Source organism: Vombatus ursinus, unplaced genomic scaffold (assembly GCF_900497805.2).
Source record: "Vombatus ursinus unplaced genomic scaffold, bare-nosed wombat genome assembly UNPS02014852.1, whole genome shotgun sequence".
Lineage (NCBI taxonomy): Eukaryota > Metazoa > Chordata > Mammalia > Diprotodontia > Vombatidae > Vombatus > Vombatus ursinus.
Genome location: NW_020954630.1, coordinates 5,153,741 through 5,168,026, shown reverse-complemented (window position 1 = coordinate 5,168,026; position 14,286 = coordinate 5,153,741). Strand labels below are relative to the sequence as shown.

General features: G+C 39.4%; 1 protein-coding gene across 1 annotated transcript in view; it reads right to left on the bottom strand.

Annotated features, from left to right (window-relative positions):
- DPP6 (dipeptidyl peptidase like 6) overlaps positions 1–14,286 on the bottom strand; it is a 989,665-nt gene that overhangs the window by 790,196 nt on the left and 185,183 nt on the right. The window lies entirely within an intron of this gene.

The following is a 14,286-nucleotide window of genomic DNA, read 5'->3' as shown; positions in this document are numbered from 1 at the left end:
CACCACTTTGGACTCATTTCTTCAACTACAAAGTGATGAAATTATACTAGATTCTCTTTCATGTCCTTTTTGTTCTAAATCAGGGATTCTTAACTTCTGATTTTTGTTTCACGGGCCCCTTTGGCAGTCTCATGAAGCCTATGGACCTCTTATCAGAAGAGTTTTTAAATGCATAAAATAAATACACAGTAGTGCAAAGGAAACCAATTATACAGAAATTCAGTCATCAATTTTTCCTTTAAAATTTTACAGAGCCCAGGTTAAAAAGTCTTGTTCTAAATCTTCTGATCCCACGGTTGTGTGAATGAGGATTTGGGTCTTGTGGAGCAGTTAGAGGTAGCTAGGTGGCACAATTGATAGGGCTCTGGGACTGGGGTGAGGAAGAGCTGAGTTCAAATCCAGCCTCAGACAATTACTAGCTGTGTGACAGTAAGCAAGTCAGTTAAACTCTGCCTCAGTTTCCTCAACTGTAAAATGGAAATAACAATAGCACCTATCTCAAAGTGTTGTTGTGCAGATCAAATTAAACAAAATTGTAAAGCACTTAGTACAGTGCCTGGCATATGGTAGGTAATAAACAGATGCTTATTCACTTCCCTTCTCCTTATCAATAGAGTTACAATTATTTTTAGTTGAAATAGATTGGTGGTGATGGTGGTGATGGTGGTGATGGTGGTGGTGGTGGTGGTGGTGGTGGTAAGGCTCACCTGGGATATAGTCTTGGGGGATGGAGGAGGAAAAATTCAGCTTCACAAATATATTGGATATATAGCTCATGAGGGAAAGGAGAAGTATTTTTTGATACCCTGATTTTTCTATTCTGCTGAAAAGGAGGCTGTAATGGGGTTAGAGGAGGGGAGAACACTTGCTTGTACTACTTCTACTCAGGGATAGCAACAGGTAGGTAGAGAAGGGAATAGGGCCCAAGTTGGAGCAAGAAGGGGAGAAAGGGTGCTGGTAGACAAAGCTAATGGTAGCTGCTGCCATTTCCGTAAGGGGAAGGATGGGTCTGGGACAAAATGCCCCATGGAACATGATGTTGACACCTGCTAAATTTCCCAGCCTGGACAAAGCCTCAACTGTCTTGTCCTATTTAGGATTGAGAGTCAAATTCAATGTCCCTAGAACAAACATTTTAATTTTGCTCACTGTATCTCTTCCATTTTTTTCTTGGCTTCCCCTAGCTGATTTCAAGAGGGCCAACTTTCCTTTGATGGTAGAAGCACAGACAACAATCCAAGGATGCAAGCTTCAGCCAAACATCTAATTTGTTTTCTATTGACAAACTGGGGGGGAAATGATAAATGGATTTTTAATGCATAATGTTTTATCTCCTATGATTTATTTTGCCTCTTTTTATTAATTACATTCAGAGCAGAAAGAAATAAACTGTATTATCCAGCAAGCTCCTGCCTGGTGAGTGGGTATCATGAATCATGGTCAATTCATTCCTAAACAACTTCAGCAAATTTTACTTCAATCCTATTACTGCCGTTAACACTTGCCTCTGAAGTCATATAATAGACGAGGCTAAACACACATATTCTATAAGTTACATAAACCTTAGATTGCATAGGGAATCCATCACTAGAACTGGAGTAAGAAGTCTGGAAAGATGTATGCCTCGCCACCCCTGTGACTACAGGTGGGTCATATGAACTCTCTTAACTTTAGTTTCTTTGTACTTCTTACCTCTTAGTGTTAGGAGAAAAGTGCTTTGCAAATTGTAGAGCCCTATATGAATGTGAACTGAAATTATTTATTATCTGGCACCCAGTCATTGAGTTTAGGTATTAGCTATTGGTGTTCTTTTGCTACCTCCACTGTGGACACTTTCTGGAATTCTAGCCCCTCCATTCTGGAGTGGGCAGGGAAGAGAGGGGAAAGTCCATACCGGAAAGCTCTTTCATCTGACTCTCTTATTTTATAGATAAGGAAAGTGAAACCACACAAGTGAAATGACACATGGGGAATTGAATCCATGTCCTTTTATAAGAGACCCAGGATTTTTTCCACTACCTTTGCTATATAACTTACTGTAAGATTATAGACATAGGACTGGAAGGAAACTTAGACGCCATGGAGGTCAACTCTCTCATTTTACCGATGGGGAAATTGAGGCAGAGAGATCTTAAGGGATTTGCCTGGGCTGACATAGCTAAATGTTTGAGGTGGGATATGAATCAGGACTTTCTGACTCTGCATTCATTGACCTATCAATTAACCAAACTGCCTGGTGTACTTGCACCCAATCTGTTCTAACTTCTAACCAACATTAATTAAGTCTTGGTTTCTCTTTTCAGAAGAGCAGGGTTAATGCCTTGTAAAATTCCATGAGAGCAGGAGAATTGAAGAGCAAAGTAATATTCCTTTTGAGCAGACCCTTGTAGCAAAATCTCATTTCTAAAATCTCCATTTCAAATAGCCCGAGATGAAATAGCTGCAAAGTCCAATACTTTGGTGGGTGAACTGGGCGTCTGGAATGTTCAGAAGGACTTTGGTTTTAAAAACTCCTGTCATCTCAAACCTCAACACAGATCTGAAATGTGTTCGAGTGTGCTGGTGGCTTCTAAGAGCTGTGTCACCCTTTCAAATAAACACTGACTTTGCTGCTCGTTAAACCTGTGTGCCTGCAAACCTTTGAGAGTTTCCAACCAAACAGGTGTTCTTTAGGGGCCACATTTACCTTAACTGCCACCTCAGGGCTCAATTTGGTTCCAGGAAAAGAAAAGAGTGGGCTGGAGGCAGAGAATCTGTCATCCAATTTGCTCACTATCAAGTGTAAAGGTTCAGTGGGAAAAGCATCTTGGATTTAGAGTCAGATTCTGCTGGTTCAAATCCCTGTTCTGTTCCTCATTAGCTGGGTGACTTTGGGTAAGTTATTTCTTCTCTCCAATCCTCAACTTGTTCACCTATACAATTAGTGGTTGGGATTACTCAGTGGTCTCTAAGCCCTCTTCTACCCCTCAATCTTATGTTTCAGTACAGTATATATCTAGAAACATCCACCCTCCATAAAAGTATCATTTGCAATAGTAATAATTCTCCCCACAAGGGGTCTGTATTTGGAGGTTTGAGGACATTTGAACAAATGCATTGAAGATCTTCCATCTACTCTATATGTCTCATACATACCTATTAGAATGTAAGCTCAAGATCAATGATTAATGGTGGTTTTTATTTTTTCTTTGAACATCTGGCTCTAGTGATGTATATATATATGTGTGTGTGTGTGTATACATATATAGTGTGTGTGTATGTATATATGAGTATATGTATATGCACATATATACGTATATAAAAGCAGAAAGATATATATACTCTGTGTGTATATGTATACATATATATATGTATATATATGTGTATACACACACACACACATACATATATAGTTCCAGGTTGTTCCAGAAATCTTAGTGCAGTCTTAAGCTATGAAATCTTCCTATCTCCTGACTATGGTTTGTACTGACTAGCCCCCTGTCTCCTCATCTTCACCACTGGAATTGCTAGTTTCCTTTAAAGCCCAACTCAAGTGCTATTGTTTACCTTTCTGGACACCGCCCCCCCCCCCCCCTTCAAGCTGCAAGTACTTTCCACAACAACAACAACAACAGCAGCAGCAACCATCCAAACTACCAAGTGTTTATTCCCTATGTACCTATCTATGTATATGTTGTCTCCTTGTCTTTGTATCTTTGTAGCACGGATCCTGGCAATTCGGGAAATATTTAGTAAAAGCTTACTGATTAATTCTACTCTCCTCAAATCACCAAACCTCTACAGTTACCCATGATTGGATAGATATTGCAGAAAATAAGGGAATTACCAGTTTCTTTCTGGACTTTTCTTATAAGAATCTCATTTTAATAGCCTTCTTCTAAGAATTCATTTTAAGGTGTCTCTGCCTAGGACCCAGACAAAAGGATTTAGCTCTTACCGAGAAAGCTTTGCCCAAAGCAGCCTCACCCAGCAAGGCCAGTGGTCCCACAAGGCTCAGGTATTCAGACTATTCTGCTAATGGTCATGTCAACGCACCTGAGGCCAGGAAAGAAACGGGTGACTGATAGGAAAAGGAGTCTCTCACTATGGTCATTATAGGACAATCATTTGTCTTTAGGTACAAAGGTTACTCTGGTATCAGCTTTCCCTTTGTGCTATAAGAAGACATAGGAGCTACTGGCCTGGAAACCAGGAAAGTGGCAAAAATATTTTCCTTCCCAGATGGATAAGCATGAAGAAGTCACCAATAAAAAAAAAAAAACCTTCATTCCTAAGCAATTACTTTTTTTAAGAGCAAGGCTTTTGTTTTCTTTCATAGAGCTGGGCATAGTATAAACTGTTCATCTCTCCTGGCTGTCTCCACCATCCGGACAGAAGGCACCATCAGATTTATGACTCAGTGTAACTCCCCTCTCACTTGAAACAGTGGTGGGGCATTCTCACACACCACAAAAGCTCTGTGTGACCCAACTGTAAGTGGGAAAGAACTACAGATAGTGGGTAGGGGACCGTTTAATTAGAAATCCCAGCAGCTCAGTAAGCCTGGATATGAGCTCTCCGTGATGCTTCTTCAGCTCCTCCCCCATGGAATCGAGGGCAAGATACTTCCTGAAGTACATTTCTTCCTTGGTCACATTTCCAACAAATCAGCAGCTAGGTCGCTGTGGGATACAAATTGTCTCTGTCTCCGAGGTAGATGTTCATGAGTGTTAGACAGGCTACTGTGCAAAGAATAAATGGGGAGCAAGCAGGGTTTCTCTCAATATAGTCGGGTTCAAAGAGAGAAGGAGACAGTAGGAGGAGCCAAATTTATCTAGGGGGAGGCAATATGATCAAAATATCAAGGATCAATGGCTCATTGGGAGTGGGAACTCTCTCTGCTACCCAGTCCTGAATATATTCTTCTCCAGACAATCAAAAAAAGGAGGAGAGTTAATCAAATACAGAAAACACAATTGAACTCTTGAATTCTTCTCTACTCTTAGCTCTCTTGGCTTGAGCATAAGACCTCGTATTTAAAGGCACAATCAACAAAAGACAGAAAGGTTTTGAACCTGGGGAAGCAACATACATCATGTCTGTCAGCCAGCATCCTATGGCCTCAGCGTTCATGTGCCAAGCTACTATGCTCTCCAGTGAGTGGTACTGTGTTTGCAGTCCATGGACCAAATGGATCTAAATACAGAAGGGGCCTTTTAAGCAAGGTGAATTTTAGTGTTTGGTAAAGTGGCTTTTTTGTTATTCTTTCTTAGAGTTTTCTTCCCAGGATCCATAGCCATGACAATTTCTACTTCCCAGGTGTTAGATATGAGTTCTCATGATCAAGGTTCAAAGTAGTTTCTACCAAAGTTTCTCAGTAGATATAAGGATGAAGTGATGTAAAATTGTGAGGCTATTGTTGGCGATATGCCTTCTTTGTCTGTTGCCCTGTAAAGTAAATGGGCACTGGTCAGTGACTGGGGACCCCCATAGGGGTGAACGTGCAGTGCCTTCATTGGCTCCTATCAAGGCTAGGGAGGGGGAATCTGTGGGTTTGCCTCAACCGGCCAACCGACCCCCATTGAGGCTTGAGGGGATTTAGGGAAGAGCACAAGTTGTGTTGGTTTTGATTGACTCCATTGAGACTGAGGGGTAGTTGCCCCCCTTCACACTGGCCCCTGCAAGAAGGGTTGTTAGGGAATGTTGTAGGAGGTGGTGCTCCCATTATCAGCAAACTCCCTTTGAGAATACTAGACTAGAATAAAGTAAGCTTATTTGACCCCTTATTATGACTACATTCCTGTCTTCCTGTCTGAGCAGATCAAAGGCGAACCTGCTAGTGAGAGAGGTGCTAGAAGCCCTCCTGTGTCTCTTTCCTAAGAAAAGGTGTAGTCGATGTGTTTACTTGTCCGACAGGCCTACAAACACTAATCCTTCAGTTTTGACAAACACTGGTCATAAAGTTGACAGTGCCGTCTCTCCTCAGAATCACTTCCTTCTGAACACAGTGGGAATGCATTCTCTATCTTTCCATTCCTGAGCTGATTAAATTAAGAAAACAAGGGCCTCACCAGTGCCATTTATAATGAAAATAATGGATTCCTGTCCTGGGTTTTTCTTTCTTATGATCACTTCAAACAACAACAACTACATCAAAACTATTGCAGAATCTACCAAATGAGTGAGTTGATTACCATTATTTGGGATGGTTTCTAGCTGGGTTTCTCTGTATTTATGATATTAGTTTATGAGGGTGGAAGACTAAGTTAAGTTACTGCTTATTGAAAAGTGGCAACTTTTCAATCAGATCTGAAGAAGGGCTTTCTTTTTCATCTATCACTTATACAAAGTGGCTGGAAATGACCAGAGGGTTTTAATTTTTCAGTGCAGACCCTTCTGCTCATTTCATATACTCCCTGAAGGTGATAAAGGATGGCAAGGAAAGCCACAGAAAGAAATGCTAGTAGACTTTGAAACTTACAAATCAGAGACACTTCCAGAATGGTCCCCTGGGGCAGCCTTTCCTTGTTTCTGTTCCAGTAAGTGTAAGCATCTAAGTTACCAGTATAGGAGGGTACATATTCCAGGAGGCATAGTTAGTAGCTGATTTGCCAAAGGCTCAGAATGAAAACTCACTCCTGCTCCTCTTCCCCAGCTCCCTGCACCTGATCAAATTATAGCTTTCATGTCAAACAGAGGAGGTGGTCTAGTGACAATAGCTTATAATTATATGGTGCCTTAAAGTTCTCAAGTTATATTCTTCACAACATTGCTACGAGTTATGCAGTACAAATAGCTTTGCCCTCATTTTACAATTGAGTAAATTGAGGCTCAGGATATTTAAATGACTTTCTGCAATCACACAGGTAGTAACTGTCAGGACTGAAATTTGAATACAAATCTTCTAAAGAGGTTAATGGTAGCAATAGATCAATATCATTGATGGGAACCTGTGATTTTCTCAGCATGGGCTCTCTCTTCCCTGATGCAGATTGCAGCACAGTTAACTTAAAATATTAAAGAGTTTTCTCAGGTTGAATGATTTATCCATCTTCTCAGTCGAACACTCAGTTCACTATGTTACCTTGACTCCCCTTATATCTGTGTGGCACTTAACAGTTTACAAATCACTTTATATACATCATGCCATTTGAGCTGCATATCCACACTGTGAGGTAGCTTGTATAAGTATCTTTATTCCTACTTTACAGTTGAGGGAACTGAGACACCAAAAGGTGAAATGATTTGCCGTTACAGGGAATCAGTTGCAGCACCAAGACTCAAACTCATATTCTGAATCCTACTCCTGCTCTTTCTACTATATAGAGGTAAGCCTGTCACCAGCTTCATTTGTAACCCTTTCCAAAGTATACTCTAATATATTGAATCAAACCTGTTTATTTTTCTCCACTCATACTGTATTCCCATCTATTTCCATGCCTTTATACAGTGTTATACTACTAACCTAGAATACCACCCACTTCTACAGTCTACAAATCAGTGTTCCCCTTGACCCTGTTTTTGAAGTTCAGATGAAAATTCACCTCCTTCCAGAAACTTACCAGAGCTGATCCCATATGGATATATGTACATCATTTCCAAAGTATACATTCTCAAATCATAATAAACCTATACTGGTCATTTCTCCCTGTCCAGCTTGTTGACTAAAGGTTTTCAGAAGGTGAGTTATGACAAAATATTATCAGTTGGCAAATTAGCAGATTTAAGGAAGAAGGTAATTAATCCTGCCTCTTATGTGTGACCTAGGGTAGGTCATAGATCCTCTCTCTATCTCAGTTTCCTTATCTGTAAAATGGGGGGATTGGACCATATGTCCTCCAAAGTCCCTTCTAACACTATGATCCTCTCAGGCAAGATGGCTGCCTTCTCACAGAGGCTCTGTCCAAATAAGTCACCATTTTCACTCAGTGCCCTTTGGGTAGAACCCTAGGGTCCCAGAGCTTTCAGCACAGCTCTCTATTGACCAACTCTGGGAAGCAGTTACTGTAAGTAATATGCTCCAACTCAGCCCAAGTCAGCTTCCCAGGACCTAGCTCTTTCTTGTCTCTTTTTTTCAGTTTAAGTAGTACGTGCCTATTATCTCCAAGATTCTGCAGCTTAGGTCTTTTTTTTTTCCCTCCTATGGTTGGCTATTTGTTATTTTTCCTGACAAGCTGTCCTAAAATCCCATAAGTACACATAGCCTGAAATAGTCTTCAGTTGCCCAGAGGATTTGCCATGCTTTTCATTTTCAATATTCTAAAGAGGGTAGAGGAGGAAGGGAACTGATAGAGTCAGATGAGACATTTACCAGACTCTGATGCTGCCTCATTTTTCATTTAAATTCCAGGACCTGATTTTCTTTAATGGCCAACAATGAAAATGTATTTCCCCGACTCTGCTATCTGTAGTTTCTCCTCAAATTGTGATCGTTTTACAATAGGTTTCTAATGCACAATTGCCAATTAAACTGTGCATTTAACCTTTGCACAAAGCACTCCATTTTCTTTTGTTGGGGAATCAAGCTTTTAAGTTGGCCGATCAATTCTGCGAATTATGTAAGTACATAGCACTTGCTTAATATTTATTATGTTGGGCAGAAGTGGAACATGACTAGAGTAGTGATATATAGTGCATCACAAATTCAAGATGGGATAAAGCAGCCAGACTATCTGGAAATTGCAGGGCATTGGATTGTCACTGGTTGTCTAGGGCCTTTTAAAAGCCAAGAGAAAATGTAATATAGGCATTAGTAATGAACATATTTAAGCTCTGTAGTTTCTCGATGAGCATCCTCTCTCCTACCACCTTCTCTAAATCAACAGGAGTTTCTGATGTTATGATTTCTGAATCATTGGTACCTCCAAATACAAGTTAAGCAGAAGTTGGTCTTCATTGTTAAAGGTCACTGCAGAGAAATGTTAACCTTTTAGAAATGGGAAGGAGGCCCTGATGTGTAGGCATCTTGGTATCTAGGGTGATATTCTTCTCCAATTGGGAGTGACAGCTTAATAAATGAACATTTGTTGTCCCATTTCACTAAGGATGCATATGTTTGGAGGTTGTAGGGAGTTGGGGTAGGATCTCATGATATAAGCATATGGACTCTTAACCTTTTTAAAGTCATGAGCCCATCTGGCATTTCAGTATAAATTACAGATTTGTTCTCAGAATAATACTTTTAAATGTATAGGATTACAAAGGAAATCAATTATATTGGATTATAGTTATATAAAAAAAAAGCTAAGCAAACTCACTGACCCTAAGTTACAAATCCCCTTTCTAGTGGGTCTCCTCTTGGGATCCTAAAGGAGGGATTGGGTAAAGGGAACACTTTAGGGCTAAACTAGAGAGCAAGGGAACTTTTTTTCTTCTAGGATTAACTACATACACCTTAATATGAAATTTCAATTTCTCTATAATCTAGCTTCAATCTGTCATTCTTGCTGTTTATGAATTCTGCATTCCAGCCGAATTGCACTACTGGCTATTCATTGAACTTGACATACCACTGCCCACCCCTGCATGCATTAGCACAAGCCATTTATGATCATTCCTAGAATATGCTCCCTCCTCACCTCTGCCTTTAAGAAATGTTCTATTCATTCAAGTCTGGAAGAGGTAACATTTGAGCTAGACACTAATAGAATGTTAGGTTCTTAGCAAGAGGAAGTGTCATAAATGTGTTATTCCAGGTATAAGGGATAAAAGGAGATGGGAAAGTATTACTGTAGTGTAGGGAACAGTGAGTATTTGTCTGGAGAAATGAGGAAGACATGGGGTACTGTCTGAGTTAGGGATAGAATAGTGAGATGTTGCCCATTTGTGGAGGGCTTTGAATGATGGGCTACAAATTCAGGAAGCAATAGGAAATCATTGACTTTTTGAGTGAGTTGGAGGGGGTATAACTCTAGAAAGATCAATCACACAAGCATATGAAAGATAAATAGCAATATGGAGACACTGGTGGCAGTGGTGCCAGACAGAGAGCCAATTAGGCCAGAGGATAAGAAATGTATCTTCTATCAATACCTCCATTTCTATCCCTGTGTATGTGTTTTCTTTTCCTATTGGTTCCTGGTAGAAGTTCCCTTTGGAAAATTCCATTCTAGTTACAATGGAAGCGAAAAGGGTAAGAAATAACTATAGAAGCCAGGTGTGATGATGACATTGGGAGTGATATGTGTCAGAGCACCAAGAAAGTAGAGAAACTTTAGAAAGTGGGGATGATGGGGAGTTGAAAAGTTGAAAAGAGAGAGGGGAGGGAGGGAAGGGGGGGGAGAGGGAGAGAGAGAGAGAGAGATTCAGTCAGTCAAGGATGGCTGTATAGTCATGTTTTGTTTTATTTTGTTTTGTCTAATGCATTGTATTCTCCAACAGAATATAAACTCATTTAGGGCAAGGACTATCTTGCTTTTTGAGTTGTATCACCACTGCTTAGCACAGTACTTGACCTATAGGATGTATTTAATAAGACTTTTCATTCATTCATTTATTTATTCATTCACTCATATATGGTATATTTGATCTCTCTCTCTCTCTCTCTCTCTCTCTTTCTCTCTCTCTGTCTCTCTTTCTCTCCCTCTCCACTCTTCATATTAGAAGTCATTTTTGACCAGTGGAAATTGGAGGAGATGGAGGGGAGAGGAAATAACAGTTGCTTTATCTTTTCTCCTTCTTCTGGTCTGAAAGCAGACTGAATAAAGGAACCTACCTTGAAGAACTCTATGTATTATTGCAATTCATTCTTTAGGACATAATAGAGAGTCAATAAAAACTACTGGATAGATTTTCAAATGAGTAAAGAAGCCCTTTAATGTAACATGTAAAGGCTCAGTTTGTGCTACGGCCTTTCTTTTCTCAAAGATTTGTAGGATACCCTGGCATTTTCTTTCTTCCTTTTATTTTTAAATAACTAAATATATTTTTATTAATGAGCACAACAAAACAAAAGGCAAAGAAAATCACCCCTATCTGCACACACTCATCAAATCCCATTATTTTAGAGTTAGAACACATCTTGGGAACCATCTAGTGTAACCCACTAGAAATACCCAATATAACACATGGAGCAAGAGGCCATCGGTCCTATGATTAACCTGTAATGAAAGAGAAGCTATGGCTCCTCAAGGCAGTTCCTCATACCTTTGGATGGCTCTAATTGTTAGCAAGGTTTGTTTTGTTTTTTTCCCCCCTGAAATCAAGCCTAAATTTTCCTCCTTTCAACTTCTCCTCATTGTTCCTGGTTCTGTCCCTTAGAGGGTCAAACAGTACACGTCCATTCCCTCTCCCACAGATAACGCTCCAAATACTTGAAGATATCGAGTCCACCCTGAGTTTTTTTCTCCTTTCCTTCAAGTGAACTTTATATACCCTGGACTCAAGATCCTTCACCATTTTGGTTGCTCTTTTCTGTATCCTCTTCACATTAGGAATGGCCTTCCTAAACTCTGGTGCTCAGAATGCCCAGTACTCAAGACCACAGAGTGCTCATGGTCTGATTAGAGTTGAGCACATTATGACTATAGCCTCCATACATGTGCTTCTCAATGTAGCACAAGATAACAGATTTTTTTAGTCACTGTTTCCACATTTCTGGCTCATACTGAGCATGTAGTCCCCTAAACCCCCTAGATCCTTTTCAGACAAACTTTGGTCTAGCCATTCCTCCCCCACACCAAGTGTAATATTTTAGCTTTTTCTCTATTGAATTTCATGTTATTAGATTCAGCCTGATGTTCTAACCTGTCAAGATCTTTCGAAATACCCTGGCATTTCCTCCCATGCAGTTCCATTTATTCAAAGCCACTGGATTCTGAGCTGTGAGACACAGAAACAACAAAATGGCATCAAGAGGCACTTCCAATTGGGTAAACTCATTTTATCTATTTATACTTTTTTTAAAAATCTCTATATGCTATGAACAGAATCACAACACGTTGCAGCTGGAGAAAATTCTAGAGCTCAGTCATGTCCAATCCCCTCATTAAATATGAGGCAACTGGTTCCCCTAAAGGGGGTTGGATTTCACAAGAATCCCATGGCTAACAGGGAGCAGAGTTAGCAATCATGTACAGGCTTTCTCGTTCTAAATCCAGTCTTCTTCCCAGGACACCATTCTTATAATCAGTAATGAAGACTAGGAAATCTTTCTGCAGAACCTTGAATGAAAGCATATCGCGTTCCTGGTTGGCTTGACTTCTATCTTTCTAAAAAGATAATCTTGGGAGGTCATTTAATTCATCTTCCTGCCTGTACTAAAAAAGTATCCCTAAAGCAGCAAGCATATATGATGAGACTTCATTCTAATATTAAATTTAATAGTCCCTTACCTTTCCTTACCATACCTTACCTCATCTTACTATCAATCACAAGGAGAGAAAAGTTCATCATACAACCTACCATTCTGATGATTAACAAGCTTCCTATCAAGAAATTCTACTTTGTGTTCAACCCAAATCCCTCACACTCAATTTAAGTCAATTTCCTCTTGCTTCCTTGGCAGAGGTGTTGTGAAGTGAAGAACAGGACCTTAAACAGTGATACTCATAGAAGATGAGGTTCAAGTTTCAGGGAGATGTCTGATTTTGGAGGAAGAACCCAATTGTGCACTGGGGAAAGAATTAAAAATGTACCTGAGGCTGACCTTGGGGCTGGTGAAGAATATTATAACCTTTATTATTTCTCCTCCTCCTCATTCTCCTCTTCCTCCTCCTCCTCCTCCTCCTTCTTCTTCTTCTTCAATTAATGAGAGATACTATCTCATAGAAGGTAGAAGACCTTTTAGATACAAGATCACCTGGGGTCATATATCTCTGACATACATTGGCTTTGTGATTCTGAGCAAGTCACTTAATTTCTCAGGGCCCCAGAGAGCTAAAATTATAAATTTTAGAACAGGTGCTGATCTATTAATGGAGGGAATTTCCTAGATGGGCATTCCCAGTGCCAATGAAATCACAAAGATGGACCCAAAATAATGAATAAAAAATATTTGTTGAATATTTATTAGAGTAGAATCATAGTACTGCAAGGGCCCTTAGAAATCACTTAGTTGGTTCTTTTCAAAGTCCCAGCCAAATGCTCTACCCACTACCCCGCATTATCTTATTCTAAGGGACATAACATTCTACATCTTGGATAAAATCAAGAGAACAAGATAGAAAAGATGACAAAATCTCATAATTTCAGAACAATTGCAAGTAAGGCAAGTTTGAATTACTAGAAAAATCTGGATTTTTATAAAACTTTTTGTACTTTTATAGGCACTAACTTTAAAAATACTATTACATTGAAGACAGTCTTAGGGGACCTGTTTAATGATACTCTATATAAGAACAAGTTGTGATCTGAATCCCAATATGTGCCCAACTGCTCTTTTTACTTGCTATAAACAGGATAACCAAATAACCTTTTCTTTGCACATAGTGCAAGTGTCAATTTTCCATCTAAAATTCATGTAAATTATTGCACTTCAAATCATTGGCAAAGTCATAACTGTACAGGAGTAATGGAGCAAAATTAAGTAAGTAGATTTAGAAATTTAGGAAGAAATAGTCAGACAGTCAGAGACTTGTGTAAGATCACAGAGTGAGTCAATACTATGGTCAGAATTTAAAACCAGCTTTCCAGATTCCAAATCCAGTACCTTTCCCACTACACAATTCTTTTAGTGTTAATAAGGTTTATTTTGGGGGCATGTGCATGTGAGTATGTGTCTGTGTTTGTTTACCCAGAACTAATCAAATTATGAAACACAAAAACTTAAAAATAAAACTTCCCTCTTCTGTAGAAATTCCATATTCATTAAATGGAAACAAATGATTCAACACTTCCATATTCAAATGTCAGGACATGTAAATACTCTGGTTCTTATAGTTAAATTGATTATTGCTTCCATAATAAAATGTTTTTCAAGTGTTAGAAAATCACTATGAAATTTTTGTTTTCTGTGGGGTGCCTTGCCAATAAAGATTACATATATAAATATATATACATATATTTTTCTACAATAAACATTTCCAGGTTCTTATATTCATATCATTTCCTCCTTCTCAGCCCTCAGAAATTTGCCACGTATGTGCCTTCCTAGATATTGGAGAGGTTGAAAAGGATATTTCTGAGCCCTCTTCTGTAACCCCTTGTTGACTTAGACTTTGACCTGGATACATTAGAAAATGTTCCCTTCATAGCCTAGACCTCTAAGGGGCCAAAGAATACTTTGAGGACCCCATTTCAGAGCTAGGGTAACCAAACTCTTCTGGGGCAGCTCAGATACTACTGCTCTATTGATGAGTACAATTCCAT